At 43.6% G+C, this 13,955-nt stretch overlaps 1 long non-coding RNA gene across 1 annotated transcript; it reads left to right on the top strand.

Annotated features, from left to right (window-relative positions):
• The first annotated feature begins 8,684 nt into the window (after positions 1 to 8,684).
• LOC144097163 (uncharacterized) lies at positions 8,685 to 13,382 on the top strand. Its single transcript, XR_013306928.1, has 3 exons — positions 8,685 to 8,832; positions 11,641 to 11,722; positions 13,287 to 13,382. It is a non-coding gene; the product is annotated as an uncharacterized LOC144097163 (long non-coding RNA).
• The last annotated feature ends 573 nt before the right edge of the window (positions 13,383 to 13,955 follow it).

The raw sequence follows: 13,955 nt of genomic DNA, 5'->3' as shown, positions 1-13,955 counted from the left end.
TTTGTTTTGTGTGGATTGTGCGACATAAAGAAGTTGACTCAACTTTTATTAAAAAAAAAACTCCTTAATTTTGATTTGTGCTCTCTGCGAGGCACTACCACTGTCATCTGTTGAAATTGTTCTATAGACTCCTAACTAAATGCATGCGGTGTGATGAAGCAAGACAGGTTGTAGTGGCAAAGAAAGACATAAGAAGATTGGGTTGTATTGTTCAAATTATAATATTTATCCTTTTTTTTGTCTGACAGTGCGAAGTAAATCTCTAGCTGTGATGAATTATATGACATCATGCATGCAAGCACCACTAGAGGGCGGAAGAGAAAAATATCATAAAGAAAAAGGAGACTAGTAATGTACTAGTCTCGCAACAGATATATCGTTTTCTCTTGCCTGACATTCCTTCTGAATCTGATTGCATCTTTCGCTTGCGAAGACCTATTCGCTGTGCATTGGACTGAAAAGAGCTGGAGCCGTTGGTTAACTACCATGCCCGATTTGCTGATGACATGGCCCTTCTACCAACTAAAAATGAAAAATGCCGGTCCTTACGGGGACACTGCAATTCAGCAATAAATTTTGCACCTTTCATGAACCGTTGGCCATAAACGTTACGATGCAACGGCCGCAGATGCAGGTTTCTCAGTGTTGCAAGATGGTGTCAAAAAAAATAACCTCTCCTATTCAGTATTTTTTTCTGTTTTAAACGACTTTTTATTGCTGTTCATTCTGTTTCTTCGGAGTGGCGTGACTCGGGTACCGTCTGACGTTAGGTTATAATTCACTTGAGCGTCGTAAGCGCCTGCACGTGCTGGGAAACTCAGACGCGACAATAATAACTGCTCCAAAACAATAAACAAACATATAAGTAAAGCACAAATTTAACGCAAAAAAATGGAACAATTTCAAGAGAGTCATCTGCTGTCTTTTTTCATGGACTCACTACATTCTTTACCGCACGTGGCACACTTTGCAGTAGTTTGTAGTTTTAAGGTATTCAGAGCACCAAAAAGTTATCACGATCATCATCAGCTTGACTACGCCCACTGCATGGCAAAGGCCCCTCCCATGTCTCTGTAATCAACCCTGACCTTTGCCACCTGCGCCCACCCTATGCCTGCAAACTTCCTAACCTCATCTTATTTCATGTTACGAGCTGAGCAGTACTGCTGACCAGTGAGACTTCACCTGCGCTGCCTTCAAACCCACGAAACGTTTCTTGACTCACTATGGAGCATGATGCTCCTGAATCGACTTTCGTCTTCACAGCTTTCCATAAATGCTACCGTGATTTCGCACTTTTCTTGCGCACGCATTTCAAATCCAGAAAATTCTTCCACTCCTTCGGCTGAATGTCACTCACCTCGCTGTTGCATGTGATTTGCTGCTTTTCTTTATCTTACATCGTGTTTTTCTGCAAAGACAGGCTTTAGCGATGCGGTCCTTTCCTTGCAATAAGAGCACGTAAGAGCACCGACCCTCTTCTCTTATATCCCTAGAAGTGTCACTGCATATCTCCGGTGTCATATCTGCTTTATTAGTGCGTAAGCACTAATCCGATAGGTACCAGCCCCGAGCAAATTCGTCCGTTGTCTTTTCTCTTGTTCGCATAGCGCGAGCGCTCCGTCCCGCAGCGGCGCCCGCTCTTTGTCGCCTTATACGAGGCAATAATTCGTTGGTTCCGACACCAGCAAAATCGTCTCTTGCGTGTCCGCAGCTGGCCTAGTTCGAGCGCTCCGTCCCGTGGCACCGCCCGCGCTCATCGTCTTCTACGTAGCAAATATCCACGTTTACGCACTGGTTCCAATGTCGTAAACCTTCTCTCTAGTTTTTTTTTTTTTTGGCTCTCGGAAACAATTTTTAGTTCAATGGCTGCATGCAAACTGCTCGATCTCTTATAATATTCTATGCTGTTTTACCTTACAGCTAAATGTATTTACGTATCTTCAATAAAAGTTGAAGAAATGGCGCTAATAAAAACCGCGACTGAGTGGGGGACCTGTTACTCACTGGCATGATGGTTGAGTGTGTAGATAAACAATCTGCTAGATTTTCGTCTTATGCCCCCCCCCCCCCCCCAAACAATGGAATGCTCACGTGAAAATAGACGAATTAAAATATAAGATTTGACGACATCTCATCTGGTCGGGTTCATGTCGGAAAGAAAAGTATATTCACGTTGTTTGCTTCTCGGATTCTTAAATTTCAGTTCGAACTATCGGCATTTTATATTGCTAAAATTTGTTGGGAAATTTCAAATCTTTATAATTCCACTGCTATGTAGTGTTTATAGATGAGCCCATATATACTCATTCAGTAAGAAATGGAACTGAAGGTAAGTCCTTCGCAAATTACCTCATCATCAACAATTGCCCTTGGACAGAGGCGCGTTTTGGTGGTTTGGAGAAATAATTGTGTCCTTCCGGACCGAACCACGATGCTGTAATGATCTAGCTGGTTGTCCCCGTCTTATATAATTATATAATGGCCTGATACCAATCTTATGACTTTGGCAGGTGTTTTTAAAAGTCGCCTTCATATTAAAGTAAGGCACAAGAGGCACCCAAACTGAGCAAAACAAAGAGGATGAAATTAGATATGCGCTAGAGGCATAGTAAAGCAACCAAAATGTTTGAATACATGCCTCTACCCGTAGACTCAATGGGCAGCGGACGCTGGCTCTCGCCAGCAGTTCGCAAACTTTTACCGCCAACAGTAAATTTACTCGGTCAAGTTGATGAAGCTTGCATAAAACAAACCTTATTTTAATATGCATACCCAGGCCACACAAAAAGAATAGAAAGTATTTACAGGGCTCATCAGAAACAAATCTACGTTCAAACATATTTGATCCTATACCATTTGAACCGGTTCAAACCGGTTCAAAGCAGACCGGAATGTCAGTCTGTATTCGATCCAGGAAATGAACCCGCACTGAACCGTAAAGATTTCCGATTCGACACAGCTTCTTAGGAAAAACAGTACTAGCTGAGAGTGAGGCACAAAGTGACAAGGGGTAAAACGTGAAAGTTTGTTACTTAACACAACTTTTAAATCTCCACTTATATTCACTGCTTATCGGCCTGCCACAATCCACTACATGTTCGTTAGAGCTGAACCTAATGCTGATATTCTTAACAACTTCTGAGAGCAGAAAAATTTCCTCAGTGAACCTTTGTGAACTGGAAAGCCGTGAAAAAGGGGAAAAAGTCTCTTGTTTTTCAAATATTTGCAGCGCAACCGAACGCATGTCCAGCAATACCGTATCTGTTTATTTATTCCAAGTGGCTATTGGTCCTTTCTCATAGAAAGTTTAGGAATTTTCGCATTGTATGCTCCGAGGCGGCAATGATTTGAGCATCAAGCTACACGTGGGCAAAACGGGGCATTGTTGTGTGCCATATGCCCTAAAATGAGAGTGCTACTTTTAATGCTTACTGCAACGCCTTACACTTGGTTAATCGTTCTATATAGTATAACCTGAACGTAAAAATTAAAAAGACAATGCCCAATGGTGCGACGAGGACAGGAATAAACTACTGGCGAATATCAAGCAGGCCGAGTTCCCACCAAGAGTTTTGGGCTTCCTACAGGCGCCCACCAGAGAACAATAAAGAAAGCGAGAAAATATAAATGGGAGGAAGTACAGAAATTTCTTTTCAAATTAAATGGAGCACTCCTTCCGCAGAGCGTGAGAGGTTGCCTGTAGAAAACATTCTGGAAATGAACGAAGCTTTATTAGGTCTGGGACGCCCAAAACCTCTCGTCCATATGCCGCGAAGCGAGCCAAATCGCGTGTGCATTCTACAGGGACGAAGCGACAGAGAGGAAACACTGATACTCGAAGAGAAAAAGATGGGAAGGAGGCAGGACATTGCAAGAAACGTGTAGCCCATCTACACGGAAAGCAGAGCTGCGTCTCTAGCTGGCCTTGGACCAAAACAGCGCCTAGTTCCGTCTGAATCTAGGATTCATCAAGAAGATAGCCTCAGAACGATGGCATTGGTCCCCATGGAGGCAACGTCGGGCTCGCTTGCTCCAAGGCTGCGTACTAGTTTGATTTTTGAAGGCGTTTCATTTCGCCCCATGCAATGACGTATTTCGGCCCAAGTGCTGGGTCAAAATGCTAAATTTCAAACTTTCAAGCATTATAAAAATTTTAATGTTCCACTTCACCTAGGCGTCTCAAAACTACCCAGAAGAATACTGGCGTGGTACCACATAATTGTTTTTATATTTATTCCTAGATGCTTGAGAATTTTCGATTATGATGATGATATGAAAATTTGTGTCCCGTTTTGCCCCACTCTGCCTCAAGCAAAATCAAACGCATAACCGTGCCCAAGCCATTTCTGCGCTTTCTTTATATAGGTGGGCATTATATTCCTTCTGGATAATGAGCTTACAATAAGTTATGTATGAAACCTTTGGTATGCTTGTGGGAATGTTAGTCTGTGGTTAGATAGCGAACCATGCGCAAAATGTAAGTTGGTAGACCTGTATTGCGCGTGAAAATATTTTAGTGTAAGTGCGCTGCTAGCACTCTCGAAAAAAAACAAAAGCAAGCCCTACAGCTGAACATCTTTTGAACGTCCTACGTATAGAAAGATGGAGTAACTATAAATGCACTTCTCTGGGGTGAAAGTCTCGACGAATCAGTCTTTGACCACACCGTTGACTATTAAGAATACCTTGTTCAATGGCGCTCTTTGGCCAAAGTTGCCCTTGCGCCTTTAAAATTCGCGATCATAATCATCTTTTCTCCAATAAATGCGGTAGCTGTTATCGGACCTATATGAATCTAGCAATTGCGTGACATTTCCGCACAGCGCCACTGCCACCAGATATTTGCTTCTAAAGCAGTGAAAAAATTGGAAGTAAACCTTTTTAACCAGACATCGACAACTGCGCCCCACACGATTCATACGAGATAGGAGACAAAATGTTTTGTGCTAACGCGTCAAGCCTACCAATTCTTCTGGGCGAGGGACACGTGTCAACAGATGGGACTCTTAGGAAAGGGGCCAAAGCCACGAGCAGCCACAAGTAAGATGCCACCAACATTGACACGAAGCATCCTGAAGATCGCTAAGTAGCTGTCAGACTTCCATTAGCAGTGATGCTGCTCGCTCCCTTTTGCAGTTATATCGTCCCAGTGGACGTCGATGAGTCATCAGTAGTGTGGCTACAGAAGGGCACCCTCACAATGCAGTACTCCATCCCAAGCCGGAAATGTGAATGCAATGCCCTTTGAATTCTGATTTCCATTTGCTTCCAGTGAAATAACATGTGGATGGTTAAGGAAATGTGCTCTCCTCTTTTTCAACGTTTTCAAAACAAAATTTCAGACATTCTAAATTAGATTTTACGATACACCAAGAAACACATAAGGGGATTGAGATGAGGAAAGGGGGTGGGGGCGAGGTAAGGCAATATTTGTTGAAGAACAAAATTGAACAAGTAAAATGGAAAACAAAAATAAAACCTGCTGTACATGCAAAAATCTTGAATAACGGGCAGGGCTACAATAACAAAGGTAAGCACAGTCTTCTTTTAAAGCTGCAACCCTGCCGCAACATTTGAGGCGGAACAGCTGCTCTTCGAAGCAGACCTTGCTTGTGGTCGCTTTACGCCTGCCGTGCATCTACTGCGGTCGAGGGGTTCAATGCCATAGTATGTCAGTACATCGGCCAGACCATTACACGTGTACATTTCTTAGTAAATGAGGGAAAACCATGGGAAAAGCATGATGGGCGCTGTGGCGCTTTCCTTGTGGTACGCAAATGCAACTTAAAAAAAAGAAACAGTCGACACGTGCCAAGATCCGCACGTGGTGCTTTTCTGCATGTTTTGTTTGGGACACGCGGGGCTCTGTAGGCGTTGCCGGTCGCGTGGCGGATACGGCGTGGCCACGCCCGGTGCGCTCGATAAAGACTCGTCGATTCGCGCGGTGCTTTTCCACTTCTTTGGTGACAGACAGAAAGCCATGAAGAACATTGCATTGGTACTCGCTGCGATCCTGCTGTCTGCAGGTAAGTGCTGCCCGAATGCTCGCAGTTGCAATAGATAAGTGCTCGTACTCTGCACAGAAATTATAACAAGCAAGAGAATACTCAGTCTTTAGAAGAAAAATGGCTCCCAGCTTGCAACTGCACGATTTTGTCTGATTCTTTCACGTTATGTCCACGCATCTTCCTGGTCTACTGCAATAAATTAGCGTATATGCCGCTGTAAGGCGCAGGTTAAAACTGAAGTTAACAATGCACAGCGGTTTTATATAACCCATTCTTTTGTTGGCGTTGAAGTTGTGAGAAAAATGCTTCCAAAGAGGCCGCTGTTTACGAGGGAGGCTAGCGGTTGTATTGCACTCAAACGGCTGTTTACATAGCAATGAACGCACATGTAAATACTTCGTATGTACCACCCCATCAAAAGTATACAGCCCAAGGGGTTCGCTTCGAAGCTGTTTAACTGGGCTCCCTAGCAGATTTCGATGTCCAAAGCTTGGGAGGATTGAGGACGCGAAGCCATTTATAGCTTTAGATGTTAAGGTCGCTCTGTATGCATAACCAGGCACTTTGAAGGCCTCGGAAACAAACCATTTGGGCTTTATTCTTTTGACGGGGGGTGTAAGATGCCATGCCTATATCTTATATACGTTTAGGGCAAAGACAACTGGACAACGGACAGTAACACTTCATGTAGTCGATGGTTTGACGGCATACCGTCTTGTCAGGAATCATGGTTACGTTTCGGTAGCTCTACGGCTACCTTGTTCATAATTATTCACAATTATTCACAATTAGCACTCCAGAAACGTCATTCATTTTTCGAACGTGCTGATCAATGCAACACATAACATTGCACAGGCGCTTCTGGAGACTGGTCGTTACATTAGAACACAAATTCTGGTTCTTTTTCATTTGGAAACTTTGGCACACAATTACTGTTTTCGAGTAATTAGGCCAGTTGTTCTAATCGCCTGTGGTTTCTTAAGCGCAGCTTTCGTTTGTCCCATTGTGCCTGCGGAAAAATTGTAGAAGAATGACCCAGCTAGCCGATTCAAGTACATTGGTGTCATAGCTATGACTCAGGCTATTTGAAAGGACTGCATACAGCGATTGCAAATCACTGTCTTGAACTTTAACTGCTGAACGCATGCGCTTTCACGATGCATCTCGCTTTTTAATGTAAAGTTTTGCGACAGCGCGCAGCCGTGTTTCTTTGTACTGTGTACGTACATTGTAGCTAAGTTTTTCGGTTGGCTGAAAAGAATAAAAAAAGGTAGTGGCTACACTAACTGGCCAGCATGGTTTCAGGCCGTACGTGTACACAGCGCCGAAAAACTTGAAAAGAAATGTTGCTGAAAGTAACGTCGAAAGGGGGGGGGGGGGGGGGGGGGCAGGCGGTCGTTAGTTTTTTTCATGCTCTACGGTCGCATATCTATCGACTGAGCAGGGGTACCTGGCTGCGAAAATTGCACACCGTTCGCAATGCCGCTGGCGGCGTCGGTGTTTATTTGAAGTGACGCTGACTTAGGCTGAGACCTACGCTGATGAGACCGTTGTTGCTTCGACCGGGTGAGAGAGCACGATCTATCAATCCGCAAGTAAGAAGAACAAGTTTGCATGCTTGTCACCTTGCCAGCCACTGTATAAAGTGAGATAGATTCAATAGAAGTCTGCATGAATTTTTGGAAGCATTTCTCTCTGAAAACGGGGAACGACACGTGAATTTGATAGGTCGACTATGATAGCATGTGTTTTTGGCGTGCTATTAGTTCGCTCATGTGTAGTAACGCGTGAACATGTTGACCGCTATGTAATCAAAAATACTGTTTAGAAAGAGATTACGGTTAGAAGTAGCGCAGATCCTTTCCGTGTGTTTGCCGTTCTCACCTGCATGTCGCATCTAAAACAGTGCAAGAAGAACTGCTAGCCCTGCATTTTGTTATTTTATGTGCTGCAGCTAGCGGTTCATAGGTACCTGCAAATATAAAGAAGGAAAAAAACACGCAATCACTCGCTACATTGGCTACTATGCTCTATTTTTTGCTTGTTCGTGTCGTGCAGCGCAATGCACGCAGGGTCAAAGGTGTGTAAACGCTTAGGAGCAACCGTTTGGAGGAGCTTAGACATGAGCTAAATATAAAACATAGCTCTAATACGAACCTTACAGGGAACTCACGGATTTAAAAATTCGACAACAAAAGATGCAAAAAAATAATGCCTAATCGACTACAGACAAATGACGCCTCAGAAAGCTAATAAGGTTACTTTAATTATGAGTGCTGCTCTCGCCTCGCCATTATAGCAGCGTCCAGTACGATAACATAACCGTATGCAGGAAAACAACATCAAAAAGGAAGTACTACGTCTACGAAGGGTATGTAACGTTAAATCCCAATTTATATGTAAAAAAAAAAACTACACAGCTTGTTACGAAAACAAAACGAACACACAACCAATATAAAAGAGACCAAATATGCTTTTAGGCAACACATAAAAGAAGATTAAAATTTATTTTTAAAAAAATTTAAAAAGGGGAAACGCTTCTTGCTAACAGCGGGCTTGACATTGTTTTAGGAATTGTTTCCGCCAGCATTTCGGTGCCAGCTTCAAAAAAAAAATTCAGTTTATGCCCCTTCTCAACAAAAAAGTGGGAAGACAGATCCACTGGTCGCATTGTCAATACGAGAATAGCTTTGAAAAAAGTTGCATGTATATTAAATGGCGCCTGATATCAAACGATTACAATTCGTTTACAGTCATGCTAGCTGACGCCCAAGGATTCCGGGAAGGATTTCCACGGCCTGTTGGCCGACGCAATTGTGGCGTAAGTAAATTATTTTCAATTTTATTCTTATGTACCATATTTGCTAGCCGGCGACCATCAAAGTCAATTGAATCGAATGAAACTAAACAATTTCAGTAATTAAAGTTTTATGGCTGAAGCTGTCAATTTCAAAGTAGAATGCAGGGCTTTATGGCTAAACCAAAGCTGTTACAGCTTCTTCTGTAAATTGTTCCTATATACAGTTAAACCCACTTACAACAAACGTGAAGGTCGCGCGGATTGGGTTCGCTGTATCAAAGGTTCGTGTTAAGCCAACCTTTCATTAAAACGCCAGAAATACCAAGTCCAACGAAACTGGCGTTTATATCTTGCAAAAGTTCGTTATGCGCGTCGGCTTCTTTAAAGGAGACGATGTCATGGCGCTTTGCAAGTCTTCAAGACTGGTCATACTTTGTTCCTCGCCCATGCAGGCCTTAAATGCAAACAATTTAGCTGATTTAAGATCAAGCTATAGCTAACCCGCTGTTAAAGCGTTCACGGCAATTAATGGTATGTCGGCCTCCTAGTCATTTTTATCAGATTTTCGGCAGTCGGACAGCGCTAGTGCTTTCGTTACAATGGCTTCGCCAGTGTTGTAAAGGATGCGCCATAGTTCGTACCAACGAAGTCACCTCAGGCGAAATTATTTCCGGCAATCTGTGTACTAACAAGGCCTTGCTACAAATTCTCGTTCGTTTAATCACCCTGATGTTCAACAGCGTTCTCTGTTGTTCTTTGGACCATAAGGCATGTTTTTCGGAAACAATTGCTGATGGATTCCGCTCTCAGTCCGATCAACACGGTCTTAATTATTTTTACAGCAGCGAAGGATTATTTCCTGTGTGAACTGCTATCAGCATGAGCTGGATAATGCACCGAAGATAAAACGTTTGGAGCGCTTGAGGGACGCCCACGTCAGGTGGCTGCATCTTGCACTTCGCACTTTGCTTTTTTGAGAACAACGCTATCACCACAGCCAGAGAAGAAAACACGTGGAATGTTACAAACTTATCAAGCATGATTTAGCTCGTGTGCTTTCGCCCTGTCAGGTTCGAACTCAAAAAGTCACGTAGCGAACAAATCACGCCAGATACCAATCCCTCCGTTGGAACTTAAGTTGCACGTGTCGCATGACAACAAAAGCCACGCGTTAGCCGCGCCTTTGTTTTTGGTATGCAGTGCAAGAAAACGTAGCTTCCAAATCTTCGCAGTGCGCGAGAATTGCTGATGACTCCTCGTGCACAGCACCATGTTAACGCAAAACCCTGTCCTGTCTTCCGCCAGACCATGTGTCGCCTTTAATGACATGCCTTGTCGACGGCAACATTTGGTAAAACTGTGCCGTTTTGTCAGCAATATTTCGACTTTATTTGGTTTTCGGACTCTACATTATTCTTTTCAGGTAAGGGTGTCACAGGCTCCCGGATGCACTCTTCCATGTACTTGCTTACCGGAAGTCAGAGTTTTTCCACTGCGGGGCCGAGTTTACGCCGCCTCCTCGTTATTTCTAGCCGAGTCACGCCGCCACGGTTGTTCATTGTATTTCAAATGTAGTCCTATTGATCTAAAGCATATTTCGATGGTAGCACCGCCCTCATTCGTAATAAACGAACGGTCGGAATAACTGCAGCCGTTTCAAGCGGATTTACTGTAATCACTCATTAAGACACAAGTACTCCTGTGTTTCGAAAACCTATCGCTCGTAATATATAGACCTACACAACTCATTTTGTAGGTGTAAGCAGTATAAGGATGTCGGCTGCTAATTGAACAGGAGAAAAACTGAAAAGCAGGTTATAACCGCGTGGTCACTTCTAGCAGTGAGCTGCCATCAGAAGTTTTAAGAGAAAAGGAACAGTAATATGGAGCAGTTTGCCAGCATTAAAGCTATCCTCGTGGGATTTTTTGCATATATTTTATATTTCTTCTCTTCATTGAAAATATAACATTGGTAAAAGTAGCTGCTAATGACAAATACATCTTGTCAGTAGACAAGACGAGAACATTATCGGCGTTGCCTGAAACTTTCCCAGCCTCTAAGACGTATTCTGTGCGCCGCCGGTTTGTAGGTGCGTTAATGGTCACATCCCGTGGCTATTTCGTTAATGTGAGATCCACGATGCAGTTTCCTGATGTGCGCGCATGGGGCGAGTGATATCAAATTTCTCTCTAAGCGCGGCCAGCAACTACAGGGTTCACAGTAGAGTTCAGCAGGAAACTGACGACTGCTTTAGAAGGCAGCTGGCTTGAGTTTTTCCACAAAAAGATGCAGTAAAACAAATCGTGCTGCATTCAAACTATTAAATAAAAGTAAAAGATGTCAGCAATAAAACTCAGACTGATAAAGCTCAGGTCAGAGGAGGTATTAATTTTTAGCATGTAAAAGATTTTGTGTAAAGTATCATCACAGCCACCACCAGTAAGTGGTTGCAGCCGTCGGTAGAGAGCCAATGTGAGGAGTTGCTCTGAAAATGTTTACAGCTTTGACTTTACAGGGGTTTTACGTCCCAAAGCGACTCTGGCTATGAGGGACGCCGTAGTGAACGGCTCCAGAAATTTCGACCACCTGAGGTTCTTTAACGTGCACTGGTATCGAACAGTATACACGGGCCTCTAAAATTTCGCCTCCATCAAAATTCGACCGGCGCAGCTAAGATCGAACCCGCGTCTTTCGGGTCAGCAGCCGAGCGCCATAACTACCGAGCCACCGCGGCGGCTGCGCTGTCAAAATTGTGACACATCGGCAAATATAGTGTGAAGAAACTTTTTCAAGTCATGAAGGTTAATTTTTTTGCTTGTTTTTTCCAGGACGTTATTTGCCCCCCAGGACAACGCTGTATTTACACGGGAATAGTGTGCGTCAGAGCTCCGTGCCCATCAACTCCTATATGTAAGTGCGATCTCACCAGACCGTAGTTAAAACGACATTATGAATGTTTATATCATATCTTGGTATATGGGATTTATTGAGTCTAACGAGGGACGTCATTGTGGACATGCCCGATATTCTTGGACAAAAATTTCGATTATTGAAAAATTGTAAGATACTGCTATGGAATGATTGAAGATATTGGTTCATTCTCCTGATGTGTATTAAAGCCTTTCTTTTAACGTGTTTCTGTTGATCTAATCAAGCAGTAAGGACTGCCATAGAAAACCAATGGGGAACACTTTTGACGATTGTAAAAACGTTAACAGCAAAAACAAATTCAAGACTGCCATCGGGTGGCCTGCGGATATGTTGATTTTTACGTAAGAATTTTACGTTACACGAAAAAATTTTGTTCATAACCTGTTTCCTGCTCGAAAATGCTCTTGTTCAGAATTTTTGGGTGCGAAATTATTTTTTCATTGAGAACACCTAGGTTCTTTGTCCACGCTGAAATAAGATAGCCCACCGATATTTTAGCATTTATACTCCATCGAAATGCTGACGCCAAGGCAGTTAATATAATACTTGCATTTTATTAACTCGCATGTAGTGTTTAACTTGTTACAAAACCACTTTGCATTACCCTTTAATGAATACTATGGCAAAATTGAAACTTCAAATTCCAACACGTCATAGCGCTAGTGGCTATGAAATGAAATATGTCAAGGGCGAAATTATGCGAGATGAAGCGGAAGTTTAATGAAGTACTCGACCGGAGCTCATTGTTGGTGGAGAGGAACGTTCGCATCATATATACATGTATCGAGCTTGTAAATAAGTGCTAACAGGATTTGATGCAAAGGCTACAGACGCATTTAACAACGACAAGCACAGTCACAAGCGAGCGGTTTGGCTGTTTTGAAAGCGCTGGAGGATGTTGGCAGGCTGCGCTGGGAGGATGTCTGGCAGGTTTAAGCAATCGTGCGTTAATCACTCGTTTATGTACGTTACCAGCTTCAGCCAACGATGCTTGTGATGCGGGCCATGTGTCGGGATATGAGGAAACAGTGCAGGCACACTCGCTTAGTACAGCACGTGCAACAAACATTCCCGGCGCGCAGATACCGGTAACGGTATCGGAGTACCGGGAGCCCGCTCACTGCTGGTAAGCATGTGCTGATTGGTCCCGATACTGCAGGCGCGCGTGCAGCGGTCGTGTACCTTGCGCCATCTGGCGCCGTGAATGCGATTTGCGCACGCACATTGGCTGCGTGCGTGCTCCCGGTACTCTGGTGCCGGTAACCGCAACACGGTACGCGGTATGCTAAAGGTGTCTATTAAATGAGGCTGCCATAGCTTATCTGCTTGAGCAAGGAACACCAAATATATTACTCAACCCCCTCCGCGTTCCTCACAATCTTGCGAATGATTAAAGTGACCTAATATCGTTCTGAGCGCACAACGTAAATTAAACGCGGCCTATACACATGAACGAGGACGTACTGTTCAGCACATCTTACTGTACGATAAGTGCATTTGTTTCTCATTTGTTACTGACTCATAATTGCACCATTGTTTGCAGGCATCTGACAAAGTGGTCCTGGACGTATTTGCTTCATCAGTGATTCCTAAAGGCAACATCGTGTTACTTGATTCAATAAAATGTGCAGAAAAGAGTAATCGTGACAACTGAGGATCTATACGGGCAACCCAACACGCTCTAAAAAAGAAAGATCATAAGCTTTACTGTGAAAAACTCTTTATCACACTGTTTCAAGTTCAACATACCTGTGAGCAGCTGAAAGGCTGAAGATGGAGACAGAACAGATAAAATGAAACTGTAGCTGTAAATGCATTCTGTGTTTCAGTAAGATGTCAGAATATATGGTTAAGCGTCACTTCAAACGAGCGCTTCGAAAACATGAAGGATATTTCTCCGCTGAAACGGATACGCTGAAAGGAGCTAAGAGGGAAAAGAAGGCATGCAAGTTGATAAGGTGATTATTTGGCAGATTTTTTAAATTCTTTGCACCACGAGTGCCGGCATGTTGTGAAGAGGTGCTTATTTAGTCACTTCCACTGGCATCACGCCCTCTTGATAATATCCCGCCCAACAGGCGCGCCGCAACAAGTGGCGCCACATTACCTCCTCCCCTCAACTCTGCATCCTCCCATTGTGCGTTTTGGCTGGTGTGTGAGTTTCAGGCCATCTGAAACCATGGGTCTCTTTAAGCACGTACCGCTACTTCAT

The sequence above is a fragment of the Amblyomma americanum genome, chromosome 7 (genome assembly GCF_052857255.1).
Source record: "Amblyomma americanum isolate KBUSLIRL-KWMA chromosome 7, ASM5285725v1, whole genome shotgun sequence".
Lineage (NCBI taxonomy): Eukaryota > Metazoa > Arthropoda > Arachnida > Ixodida > Ixodidae > Amblyomma > Amblyomma americanum.
Note: the sequence above shows the minus strand (reverse complement) of the source record. Positions and strands in the feature narration are given on the sequence as shown.